Source organism: Oncorhynchus keta, unplaced genomic scaffold (assembly GCF_023373465.1).
Source record: "Oncorhynchus keta strain PuntledgeMale-10-30-2019 unplaced genomic scaffold, Oket_V2 Un_contig_20153_pilon_pilon, whole genome shotgun sequence".
Lineage (NCBI taxonomy): Eukaryota > Metazoa > Chordata > Actinopteri > Salmoniformes > Salmonidae > Oncorhynchus > Oncorhynchus keta.
The window spans coordinates 1-12,500 of NW_026281849.1; the positions used below are offsets into that span (position 1 = coordinate 1).

Sequence of the window (12,500 nt, forward strand, 5' to 3'; positions counted from 1 at the left end):
AGAGGAGGCAGGGTGGCAGTGGTTAGAGGTAGAGGCGGCAGGTAGCCTAGTGGTTAGAGGTAGAGGCGGCAGGTAGCCTAGTGGTTAGAGTGTAGAGGCGGCAGTGGGGTAGCCTAGTGGTTAGAGTATAGAGGCGGCAGGTAGCCTAGTGGTTAGAGTGTAGAGGCAGGTAGCCTAGTGGTTAGAGGTAGAGGTGGCAGGTAGCCTAGTGGTTAGAGTGTAGAGGCGGCAGGGTAGCCTAGTGGTTAGAGTGTAGAGGAGGCAGGTAGCCTAGTGGTTAGAGTGTAGTGGCGGCAGGTAGCCTAGTGGTTAGAGTGTAGAGGTGGCAGGTAGCCTAGTGGTTAGAGTGTAGAGGCGGCAGGTAGCCTAGTGGTTAGAGTGTAGAGGCGGCAGGTAGCCTAGTGGTTAGAGTGTAGAGGCGGCAGGTAGCCTAGTGGTTAGAGTGTGAGGCGGCAGGTAGCCTAGTGGTTAGAGTGTAGAGGCGGCAGGTAGCCTAGTGGTTAGAGTGTAGAGGCGGCAGGTAGTCTAGTGGTTAGAGTGTAGAGGCGGCAGGTAGCCTAGTGGTTAGAGTGTAGACTCCAAACACCCACTTCCTTCCCACTTTTTTTTACCTCATGTCAAAATAAGTCCTGCACAAAAAAAAGAAATCAAGAACTTGTGGGGGACTTGTTATTTTGCCATGAGGAAAGCAGACGAACTGAGACCTCGCTGAGGAACTGCATAGGTCTACAACAGACCCACATTTGGAAATTCGGTTTAAAGTTAACGTTACATTTTTAGAGGTGTGTTGTTTCTCACCCCCCTTGCCTCCCCCACCTGCCGCCCTACACTCTAACCACTAGGCTACCTGCCGCCTCTACCTCTAACCACTAGGCTACCTGCCTCCTCTACACTCTAACCACTAGGCTACCTGCCGCCTCCACACTCTATCCACCAGGCTGCCTGCCTCCTTCACACTCTAACCACTAGGCTACCTGCCCCCCCCTTGCATAAGGACCAAGCCTACAGACAATCGCAGAGTACGTTTAAATTTAATTGAACTTCTGTCTTCCGGCGGTCTATTCAGTTTTTGTTGCAAGCTAATTCCCAGCAACACTGGTGTGTAAATACTAGCGTTGCTAAAAGTAGCTGTGGGCCAATGTTAGAGCAGGGTAAATGGTATGAGGCTATGCACATCAAACAATAGATGAAGCTAGTTGGCAAACAAGCCAGTAGTATTAACCAAGAAACAGGCTTTCATTTAAAAACAAGTGCACGGAAGTTACAAATAATGACGTGTAGCATCATGAAAACTGAACAATGAATCACATGGCTGTTTGACTCGGAATATTAGCATTAACCAGCAGGAAACAAATGTTCCCTTTTTGAGGGAATTTCTTTTCTGTTTCCTTCCTCAATGTGATTTAACATTTTTTGGTCGTCTCTTTCTCATTGACGACATAATTTCTTGGATTGTTTCGGAGAGTTTCATCTGAGCGTTTTTTTTTTTTTGGTGCGCTCTCACGGTCTGAGTTCATGAAAGACCCAAATACCAGGGAGGTGTCCTCAAACTTGCCTGATTTTATTTTCATTTTTTCTTCATCTTCTACTCAACCATAGAGTTTTCTAGAGGGCACACTTGCCACGAATGCTCTCTCTCCAATCTCCATGCCTCAGATTGGAGGAATTCTGAACAGTATGGCAGCACAATGTTTGAAAATCACATTTTAGCTTTTAATCTAAACATTTTGTATTCTGATATGGAGGCACAAGTTCCTCAGATGGTAGTGGGTAAAAAAATCAAAATAAATGTGCCATCTTACTGCCCCAGCAGTCTGGGGTTCAATTCCCACAAACAAAAAAATAGTCTCTAGGCCCTATTCATACTTTTTTACAAGTTGATTTGCAAAAATCGCTGAAGTTGAGACTTATCTCCTCACCAACTTCAAACATCTGCTATCTGAGCAGCTAACCGATCGCTGCAGCTGTACATAGTGTGTAACTCTGTGTTGTCTGTTCACACTGCTATGCTTTATCTTGGCCAGGTCGCAGTTGTAAAATGAGAACTTGTTCTCAACTAGCCTACCTGGTTATATAAAGGTGAAATAAAAATAAAAATTTAACATGACTTAAAGTCCATGTTTTATTGAGTCCATGTTTAAGTAGACTTATCTCAAGTCTGAATTTATTGAGTCCATGTTTAAGTAGACTTATCTCAAGTCTGAATTTATTGAGTCCATGTTTAAGTAGACTTATCTCAAGTCTGAATTTATTGAGTCCATGTTTAAGTAGACTTATCTCAAGTCTGAATTTATTGAGTCCATGTTTAAGTAGACTTATCTCAAGTCTGAATTCATTAAGTCCATGTTTAAGTAGACTTATCTCAAGTCTGAATTCATTAAGTCCATGTTTAAGTAGACTTATCTCAAGTCTGAATTCATTAAGTCCATGTTTAAGTAGACTTATCTCAAGTCTGAATTCATTAAGTCCATGTTTAAGTAGACTTATCTCAAGTCTGAATTCATTAAGTCCATGTTTAAGTAGACTTATCTCAAGTCTGAATTCATTAAGTCCATGTTTAAGCAGACTTATCTCAAGTCTGAATCGGGTCCCATGTGCTCAGTGTAACAGAGGTGTGTCGGCTCCACAGTTTACTCCTGAAGACTGACTGTGTGCACTAATGCAGTGTTTTGGACAAACAGGAGACTCTGGTTCACATCCACCTTCTCACACGAATACCAGGGATGAAGGTCGACTTTACACATGTTACCTCGGCTATAACTTACATATCCCTAAACATTTTGATTTGTAATATTATTTATAATCTCACATTGGGCCTGGCAACTGCAGCCTATAATTTGTGCAAATACCGTTCGGAAAGTATTCAATTCCCAGTGTCTCCTTTAACAAGTTAAACAAAATATTGACTGAAAATCATCATCAATCAAAATGTTCTGCTATAAACCATTTACAATCGAAACCCATTTGATTGTATGAGAGACAGTGTAACAAAATATTGTGTGTGTGGTTTTTAATGCTGCCTTAGTGCTGCCTTAGTGCTGCCTTAGTGCTGCCTTAATGCTGCCTTAGTGCTGCCTTAATGCTGCCTTAGTGCTGCCTTAGTGCTGCCTTAATGCTGCCTTTTTTACATGCACTGAAACGCCTAGTACAAGTATTTTTCACAAAACTCTGAAAAACACAATGATTCAGATTTGAAGAACCAAGTTAGGTGTTTCACAATACTTCTATTCTGTTTTTGAACTCCATTCAGTGTATCACAACACTTACGTTCAATGTAGTGAAATACCCTTCAAACATCAGATCTCAGCTTAGATCAACTAATGTTCATGTTGGCAGGGTAGCCTAGTGGTTAGAGTGTAGAGGTGGCAGGGTAGCCTAGTGGTTAGAGCGTAGAGGTGGCAGGGTAGCCTAGTGGTTAGAGCGTAGAGGTGGCAGGGTAGCCTAGTGGTTAGAGCGTAGAGGTGGCAGGGTAGCCTAGTGGTTAGAGCGTAGAGGTGGCAGGGTAGCCTAGTGGTTTGAGTGTAGAGGTGGCAGGGTAGCCTAGTGGTTTGAGTGTAGAGGTGGCAGGGTAGCCTAGTGGTTTGAGTGTAGAGGTGGCAGGGTAGCCTAGTGGTTAGAGCGTAGAGGTGGCAGGGTAGCCTAGTGGTTAGAGCGTAGAGGTGGCAGGGTAGCCTAGTGGTTAGAGCGTAGAGGTGGCAGGGGGTAGCCTAGTGGTTAGAGCGTAGAGGTGGCAGGGTAGCCTAGTGGTTAGAGCGTAGAGGTGGCAGGGTAGCCTAGTGGTTAGAGCGTAGAGGTGGCAGGGTAGCCTAGTGGTTAGAGCGTAGAGGTGGCAGGGTAGCCTAGTGGTTAGAGCGTAGAGGTGGCAGGGTAGCCTAGTGGTTAGAGCGTAGAGGTGGCAGGGTAGCCTAGTGGTTAGAGCGTAGAGGTGGCAGGGTAGCCTAGTGGTTAGAGCGTAGAGGTGGCAGGGTAGCCTAGTGGTTAGAGCGTAGAGGCGGCAGGGTAGCCCAGTGGTTAGAGCGTAGAGGCGGCAGGGTAGCCCAGTGGTTTGAGCGTAGAGGCGGCAGGGTAGCCCAGTGGTTTGAGCGTAGAGGCGGCAGGGTAGCCCAGTGGTTTGAGCGTAGAGGCGGCAGGGTAGCCCAGTGGTTTGAGCGTAGAGGCGGCAGGGTAGCCTAGTGGTTTGAGCGTAGAGGCGGCAGGGTAGCCTAGTGGTTTGAGCGTAGAGGTGGCAGGGGTAGCCTAGTGGTTTGAGTGTAGAGGTGGCAGGGTAGCCTAGTGGTTTGAGTGTAGAGGTGGCAGGGTAGCCTAGTGGTTTGAGTGTAGAGGTGGCAGGGTAGCCTAGTGGTTTGAGTGTAGAGGTGGCAGGGTAGCCTAGTGGTTTGAGTGTAGAGGTGGCAGGGTAGCCTAGTGGTTTGAGTGTAGAGGTGGCAGGGTAGCCTAGTGGTTTGAGTGTAGAGGTGGCAGGGTAGCCTAGTGGTTTGAGTGTAGAGGTGGCAGGGTAGCCTAGTGGTTTGAGTGTAGAGGTGGCAGGGTAGCCTAGTGGTTTGAGTGTAGAGGTGGCAGGGTAGCCTAGTGGTTTGAGTGTTGAGGTGGCAGGGTAGCCTAGTGGTTTGAGTGTAGAGGTGGCAGGGTAGCCTAGTGGTTTGAGTGTAGAGGTGGCAGGGTAGCCTAGTGGTTTGAGTGTAGAGGTGGCAGGGTAGCCTAGTGGTTTGAGTGTAGAGGTGGCAGGGTAGCCTAGTGGTTTGAGTGTAGAGGTGGCAGGGTAGCCTAGTGGTTTGAGTGTAGAGGTGGCAGGGTAGCCTAGTGGTTTGAGTGTAGAGGTGGCAGGGTAGCCTAGTGGTTTGAGTGTAGAGGTGGCAGGGTAGCCTAGTGGTTTGAGTGTAGAGGTGGCAGGGTAGCCTAGTGGTTTGAGTGTAGAGGTGGCAGGGTAGCCTAGTGGTTTGAGTGTAGAGGTGGCAGGGTAGCCTAGTGGTTTGAGTGTAGAGGTGGCAGGGTAGCCTAGTGGTTTGAGTGTAGAGGTGGCAGGGTAGCCTAGTGGTTTGAGTGTAGAGGTGGCAGGGTAGCCTAGTGGTTTGAGTGTAGAGGTGGCAGGGTAGCCTAGTGGTTTGAGTGTAGAGGTGGCAGGGTAGCCTAGTGGTTTGAGTGTAGAGGTGGCAGGGTAGCCTAGTGGTTTGAGTGTAGAGGTGGCAGGGTAGCCTAGTGGTTTGAGTGTAGAGGTGGCAGGGTAGCCTAGTGGTTTGAGTGTAGAGGTGGCAGGGTAGCCTAGTGGTTTGAGTGTAGAGGTGGCAGGGTAGCCTAGTGGTTTGAGTGTAGAGGTGGCAGGGTAGCCTAGTGGTTTGAGTGTAGAGGTGGCAGGGTAGCCTAGTGGTTTGAGTGTAGAGGTGGCAGGGTAGCCTAGTGGTTTGAGTGTAGAGGTGGCAGGGTAGCCTAGTGGTTTGAGTGTAGAGGTGGCAGGGTAGCCTAGTGGTTTGAGTGTAGAGGTGGCAGGGTAGCCTAGTGGTTTGAGTGTAGAGGTGGCAGGGTAGCCTAGTGGTTTGAGTGTAGAGGTGGCAGGGTAGCCTAGTGGTTTGAGTGTAGAGGTGGCAGGGTAGCCTAGTGGTTTGAGTGTAGAGGTGGCAGGGTAGCCTAGTGGTTTGAGTGTAGAGGTGGCAGGGTAGCCTAGTGGTTTGAGTGTAGAGGTGGCAGGGTAGCCTAGTGGTTTGAGTGTAGAGGTGGCAGGGTAGCCTAGTGGTTTGAGTGTAGAGGTGGCAGGGTAGCCTAGTGGTTTGAGTGTAGAGGTGGCAGGGTAGCCTAGTGGTTTGAGTGTAGAGGTGGCAGGGTAGCCTAGTGGTTTGAGTGTAGAGGTGGCAGGGTAGCCTAGTGGTTTGAGTGTAGAGGTGGCAGGGTAGCCTAGTGGTTTGAGTGTAGAGGTGGCAGGGTAGCCTAGTGGTTTGAGTGTAGAGGTGGCAGGGTAGCCTAGTGGTTTGAGTGTAGAGGTGGCAGGGTAGCCTAGTGGTTTGAGTGTAGAGGTGGCAGGGTAGCCTAGTGGTTTGAGTGTAGAGGTGGCAGGGTAGCCTAGTGGTTTGAGTGTAGAGGTGGCAGGGTAGCCTAGTGGTTTGAGTGTAGAGGTGGCAGGGTAGCCTAGTGGTTTGAGTGTAGAGGTGGCAGGGTAGCCTAGTGGTTTGAGTGTGGAGGTGGCAGGGTAGCCTAGTGGTTTGAGTGTAGAGGTGGCAGGGTAGCCTAGTGGTTTGAGTGTAGAGGTGGCAGGGTAGCCTAGTGGTTTGAGTGTAGAGGTGGCAGGGTAGCCTAGTGGTTAGAGCGTAGAGGTGGCAGGGTAGCCTAGTGGTTAGAGCGTAGAGGTGGCAGGGTAGCCTAGTGGTTAGAGTGTAGAGGTGGCAGGGTAGCCTAGTGGTTAGAGCGTTGGACTAGTAACCGAAAGGTTGCACGTTCAAATCCCTGAGCTGACAAGGAACAAATCTGTTGTTCTGCCCCTGAACAGGCAGTTAACCCACTGTTCCTAGGCCGTCATTGTAAATAAGAATTTGTTCTTACTGACTTGCCTAGTTAAATAAAGGTTAAAAAAATATTTGTAAAAATGTAATATAAAATGTTGAAGAGGCCTTTTCTCCACAAACTCCATGTTCATGATTACCGATGGTCAGCGTTGGATATTTGTCTCTTTGCTCAGACGTTTATAGAACTATTTTCAGTACGCAGGGAGACTGTCAAGGACAGCCCGTACTGTATTTTTTAAATATATATATATATATTTTTTTTAACCTTAATTTAACCAGGCAAGTCAGTTAAGATCATATTCTTATTTTCAATGACGGCCTGGGAACAGTGGGTTAACTGCCTGTTCAGATTTGTTACCTTGTCAGCTCGGGGTTTGAACTCGCAACCTTCCGGTTACTAGTCCAACGCTCTAACCACTAGGCTACGCTGACGCCCTATATTGTCCACCATTTTTTTGTTTTTAAATGAGGGAGGTCCAAGACAGTTGAAACTTAGGCTACTGTCCACTGCTCTGGTCACCAAATCACCGAGCTGCTTGTTTATAGTGGATGCGGGGTCATTTAGGATCCAGGGTCAATAAACTCTAAACTCTATTGTGGAGACCCAATGTGGACAGCTGACATTAGTTTTGGAATTCAACGACATCTGAGGTGATAATGATGTCTTACATGGTTGGGTAGTCTGCTTGTTTTCCAGTTGACCTGGTAGGGTAGCCTGCTTGTCCTCCAGTTGACCTGGTAGTGTAGCCTGCTTGTCCTCCAGTTGACCTGGTAGGGTAGCCTGCTTGTCCTCCAGCTGACCTGGTTGGGTAGCCTGCTTGTCCTCCAGTTGACCTGGTAGTGTAGCCTGCTTGTCCTCCAGTTGACTTGGTAGGGTAGTCTGCTTGTCCTCCAGTTGACCTGGTAGGGTAGCCTGCTTGTCCTCCAGTTGACCTGGTAGGGTAGCCTGCTTGTCCTCCTGTTGACCTGGTAGGGTAGCCTGCTTGTCCTCCTGTTGACCTGGTAGGGTAGCCTGCTTGTCCTCCAGTTGACCTGGTAGGGTAGCCTGCTTGTCCTCCAGTTGACCTGGTAGGGGTAGCCTGCTTGTCCTCCAGTTGACCTGGTAGGGTAGTCTGCTTGTCCTCCAGTTGACCTGGTAGGGTAGTCTGCTTGTCCTCCAGTTGACCTGGTAGGGTAGTCTGCTTGTCCTCCAGTTGACCTGGTAGGGTAGCCTGCTTGTCCTCCAGTTGACCTGGTAGGGTAGCCTGCTTGTCCTCCTGTTGACCTGGTAGGGTAGCCTACTTGTCCTCCTGTTGACCTGGTAGGGTAGCCTGCTTGTCCTCCAGTTGACCTGGTAGGGTAGCCTGCTTGTCCTCCAGTTGACCTGGTAGGGGTAGCCTGCTTGTCCTCCAGTTGACCTGGTAGGGTAGTCTGCTTGTCCTCCAGTTGACCTGGTAGGTAGTCTGCTTGTCCTCCAGTTGACCTGGTAGGGTAGTCTGGTTGTCCTCCTGTTGACCTGGTAGGGTAGCCTGCTTGTCCTCCAGTTGACCTGGTAGGGTAGCCTGCTTGTCCTCCAGCTGACCTGGTTGGGTAGCCTGCTTGTCCTCCAGTTGACCTGGTAGTGTAGCCTGCTTGTCCTCCAGTTGACTTGGTAGGGTAGTCTGCTTGTCCTCCAGCTGACCTGGTAGGGTAGCCTGCTTGTCCTCCAGTTGACCTGGTAGTGTAGCCTGCTTGTCCTCCAGTTGACTTGGTAGGGTAGTCTGCTTGTCCTCCAGTTGACCTGGTAGGGTAGTCTGCTTGTCCTCCAGTTGACCTGGTAGGGTAGCCTGCTTGTCCTCCAGTTGACCTGGTAGGGTAGCCTGCTTGTCCTCCTGTTGACCTGGTAGGGTAGCCTGCTTGTCCTCCTGTTGACCTGGTAGGGTAGCCTGCTTGTCCTCCAGTTGACCTGGTAGGGTAGCCTGCTTGTCCTCCAGTTGACCTGGTAGGGGTAGCCTGCTTGTCCTCCAGTTGACCTGGTAGGGTAGTCTGCTTGTCCTCCATTTGACCTGGTAGGGTAGTCTGCTTGTCCTCCAGTTGACCTGGTAGGGTAGTCTGCTTGTCTTCCAGTTGACCTGGTAGGGTAGCCTGCTTGTCCTCCAGTTGACCTGGTAGGGTAGCCTGCTTGTCCCTCCTGTTGACCTGGTAGGGTAGCCTACTTGTCCTCCTGTTGACCTGGTAGGGTAGCCTGCTTGTCCTCCTGTTGACCTGGTAGGGTAGCCTGCTTGTCCTCCAGTTGACCTGGTAGGGGTAGCCTGCTTGTCCTCCAGTTGACCTGGTAGGGTAGTCTGCTTGTCCTCCAGTTGACCTGGTAGGGTAGTCTGCTTGTCCTCCAGTTGACCTGGTAGGGTAGTCTGCTTGTCCTCCTGTTGACCTGGTAGGGTAGCCTGCTTGTCCTCCAGTTGACCTGGTAGGGTAGCCTGCTTGTCCTCCAGCTGACCTGGTTGGGTAGCCTGCTTGTCCTCCAGTTGACCTGGTAGTGTAGCCTGCTTGTCCTCCAGTTGACTTGGTAGGGTAGTCTGCTTGTCCTCCAGTTGACCTGGTAGGGTAGCCTGCTTGTCCTCCAGTTGACCTGGTAGGGTAGCCTGCTTGTCCTCCTGTTGACCTGGTAGGGTAGCCTGCTTGTCCTCCAGTTGACCTGGTAGGGTAGCCTGCTTGTCCTCCAGTTGACCTGGTAGGGGTAGCCTGCTTGTCCTCCAGTTGACCTGGTAGGGTAGTCTGCTTGTCCTCCAGTTGACCTGGTAGGGTAGCCTGCTTGTTTTCCAGTTGACCTGGTAGGGTAGCCTGCTTGTCCTCCTGTTGACCTGGTAGGGGTAGCCTGCTTGTCCTCCAGTTGACCTGGTAGGGTAGTCTGCTTGTCCTCCAGTTGACCTGGTAGGGTAGTCTGCTTGTCCTCCAGTTGACCTGGTAGGGTAGTCTGCTTGTCCTCCTGTTGACCTGGTAGGGTAGCCTGCTTGTCCTCCAGTTGACCTGGTAGGGTAGCCTGCTTGTCCTCCAGCTGACCTGGTAGGGGTAGCCTGCTCCTCCTCCTGTTGACCTGGTAGGGGTAGCCTGCTTGTTTTCCAGTTGACCTGGTAGGGTAGCCTGCTTGTTTTCCAGTTGACCTTGTAGGGTAGCCTGCTTGTCCTCCAGTTGTCCTGGTAGGGATAGCCTGCTTGTCTTCCAGTTGACCTGGTAGGGTAGCCTGCTTGTTTTCCAGTTGACCTGGTAGGGTAGCCTGCTTGTCTTCCAGTTGACCTGGTAGGGTAGCCTGCTTGTCCTCCAGTTGACCTGGTAGGGTAGCCTGCTTGTTTTCCAGTTGACCTGGTAGGGCAGCCTGCTTGTCCTCCAGTTGACCTGGTAGGGCAGCCTGCTTGTCCTCCAGTTGACCTGGTAGGGTAGCCTGCTTGTCCTCCAGTTGACCTGGTAGGGTAGCCTGCTTGTCCTCCAGCTGACCTGGTAGGGTAGCCTGCTTGTCCTCCAGTTGACCTGGTAGGGGTAGCCTGCTTGTCCTCCAGTTGACCTGGTAGGGTAGTCTGCTTGTCCTCCAGTTGACCTGGTAGGGTAGTCTGCTTGTCCTCCAGTTGACCTGGTAGGGTAGCCTGCTTGTCCTCCAGTTGACCTGGTAGGGTAGCCTGCTTGTCCTCCAGCTGACCTGGTAGGGGTAGCCTGCTCCTCCTCCTGTTGACCTGGTAGGGGTAGCCTGCTTGTTTTCCAGTTGACCTGGTAGGGTAGCCTGCTTGTTTTCCAGTTGACCTGGTAGGGTAGCCTGCTTGTTTTCCAGTTGACCTTGTAGGGTAGCCTGCTTGTCCTCAGTTGTCCTGGTAGGAATAGCCTGCTTGTCTTCCAGTTGACCTGGTAGGGTAGCCTGCTTGTCCTCCAGTTGACCTGGTAGGGTAGCCTGCTTGTCGTCCAGTTGACCTGGTAGGGTAGCCTGCTTGTTTTCCAGTTGACCTGGTAGGGTAGCCTGCTTGTCCTCCAGTTGACCTGGTAGGGGTAGCCTGCTTGTCTTCCAGTTGACCTGATAGGGGTAGCCTGCTTGTCCTCCAGTTGACCTGGTAGGGTAGCCTGCTTGTTTTCCAGTTGACCTGGTAGGGTAGCCTGCTTGTCTTCCAGTTGACCTGGTAGGGTAGCCTGCTTGTCTTCCAGTTGACCTGGTAGGGTAGCCTGCTTGTCTTCCAGTTGACCTGGTAGGGTAGCCTGCTTGTCCTCCAGTTGACCTGGTAGGGTAGCCTTCCTGTCCTCCAGCTGACCTGGTAGGGTAGCCTGCCTGTCCTCCAGCTGACCTGGTAGGGTAGCCTGCCCGTCCTCCAGCTGACCTGGTAGGGTAGCCTGCTTGTCCTCCAGTTGACCTGGTAGGGTAGCCTGCTTGTCCTCCAGTTGACCTGGTAGGGTAGCCTGCTTGTCCTCCTGTTGACCTGGTAGGGTAGCCTGCTTGTCCTCCTGTTGACCTGGTAGGGTAGCCTGCTTGTCCTCCAGTTGACCTGGTAGGGTAGCCTGCTTGTCCTCCAGTTGACCTGGTAGGGGTAGCCTGCTTGTCCTCCAGTTGACCTGGTAGGGTAGTCTGCTTGTCCTCCATTTGACCTGGTAGGGTAGTCTGCTTGTCCTCCAGTTGACCTGGTAGGGTAGTCTGCTTGTCTTCCAGTTGACCTGGTAGGGTAGCCTGCTTGTCCTCCAGTTGACCTGGTAGGGTAGCCTGCTTGTCCTCCTGTTGACCTGGTAGGGCAGCCTACTTGTCCTCCTGTTGACCTGGTAGGGTAGCCTGCTTGTCCTCCAGTTGACCTGGTAGGGTAGCCTGCTTGTCCTCCAGTTGACCTGGTAGGGGTAGCCTGCTTGTCCTCCAGTTGACCTGGTAGGGTAGTCTGCTTGTCCTCAGTTGACCTGGTAGGGTAGTCTGCTTGTCCTCCAGTTGACCTGGTAGGGTAGTCTGGTTGTCCTCCTGTTGACCTGGTAGGTAGCCTGCTTGTCCTCCAGTTGACCTGGTAGGGTAGCCTGCTTGTCCTCCAGCTGACCTGGTTGGGTAGCCTGCTTGTCCTCCAGTTGACCTGGTAGTGTAGCCTGCTTGTCCTCCAGTTGACTTGGTAGGGTAGTCTGCTTGTCCTCCAGTTGACCTGGTAGGGTAGCCTGCTTGTCCTCCAGTTGACCTGGTAGGGTAGCCTGCTTGTCCTCCAGTTGACCTGGTAGGGTAGCCTGCTTGTCCTCCTGTTGACCTGGTAGGGTAGCCTGCTTGTCCTCCAGTTGACCTGGTAGGGTAGCCTGCTTGTCCTCCAGTTGACCTGGTAGGGTAGTCTGCTTGTCCTCCAGTTGACCTGGTAGGGTAGCCTGCTTGTTTTCCAGTTGACCTGGTAGGGTAGCCTGCTTGTCCTCCTGTTGACCTGGTAGGGGTAGCCTGCTTGTCCTCCAGTTGACCTGGTAGGGTAGTCTGCTTGTCCTCCAGTTGACCTGGTAGGGTAGTCTGCTTGTCCTCAGTTGACCTGGTAGGGTAGTCTGCTTGTCCTCCTGTTGACCTGGTAGGGTAGCCTGCTTGTCCTCCAGTTGACCTGGTAGGGTAGCCTGCTTGTCCTCCAGCTGACCTGGTAGGGTAGCCTGCTTGTCCTCCTGTTGACCTGGTAGGGGTAGCCTGCTTGTTTTCCAGTTGACCTTGTAGGGTAGCCTGCTTGTCCTCAGTTGTCCTGGTAGTGGTAGCCTGCTTGTCTTCCAGTTGACCTGGTAGGGTAGCCTGCTTGTTTTCCAGCTGACCTGGTAGGGTAGCCTGCTTGTCTTCCAGTTGACCTGGTAGGGTAGCCTGCTTGTCTTCCAGTTGACCTGGTAGGGTAGCCTGCTTGTTTTCCAGTTGACCTGGTAGGGCAGCCTGCTTGTCCTCCAGTTGACCTGTAGGGTAGCCTGCTTGTCCTCCAGTTGACCTGGTAGGGTAGCCTGCTTGTCCTCCAGCTGACCTGGTAGGGTGGCCTGCTTGTCCTCAGTTGACCTGGTAGGGTAGCCTGCTTGTCCTCCAGTTGACCTGGTAGGGTAGTC

General features: G+C 51.4%; 1 long non-coding RNA gene across 2 annotated transcripts; it reads left to right on the top strand.

Annotated features, from left to right (window-relative positions):
• The first annotated feature begins 3,349 nt into the window (after positions 1 to 3,349).
• Positions 3,350 to 6,419, top strand: LOC127920649 (uncharacterized). 2 transcript variants are annotated; one of them, XR_008106790.1, is made up of 4 exons: positions 3,350 to 3,494; positions 3,594 to 3,692; positions 3,728 to 3,958; positions 6,270 to 6,419. It is a non-coding gene; the product is annotated as an uncharacterized LOC127920649 (long non-coding RNA). The 2 variants fall into 2 exon arrangements; XR_008106789.1 differs by lacking the exon at positions 6,270 to 6,419 and having other exon boundaries at positions 3,728 to 4,011.
• The last annotated feature ends 6,081 nt before the right edge of the window (positions 6,420 to 12,500 follow it).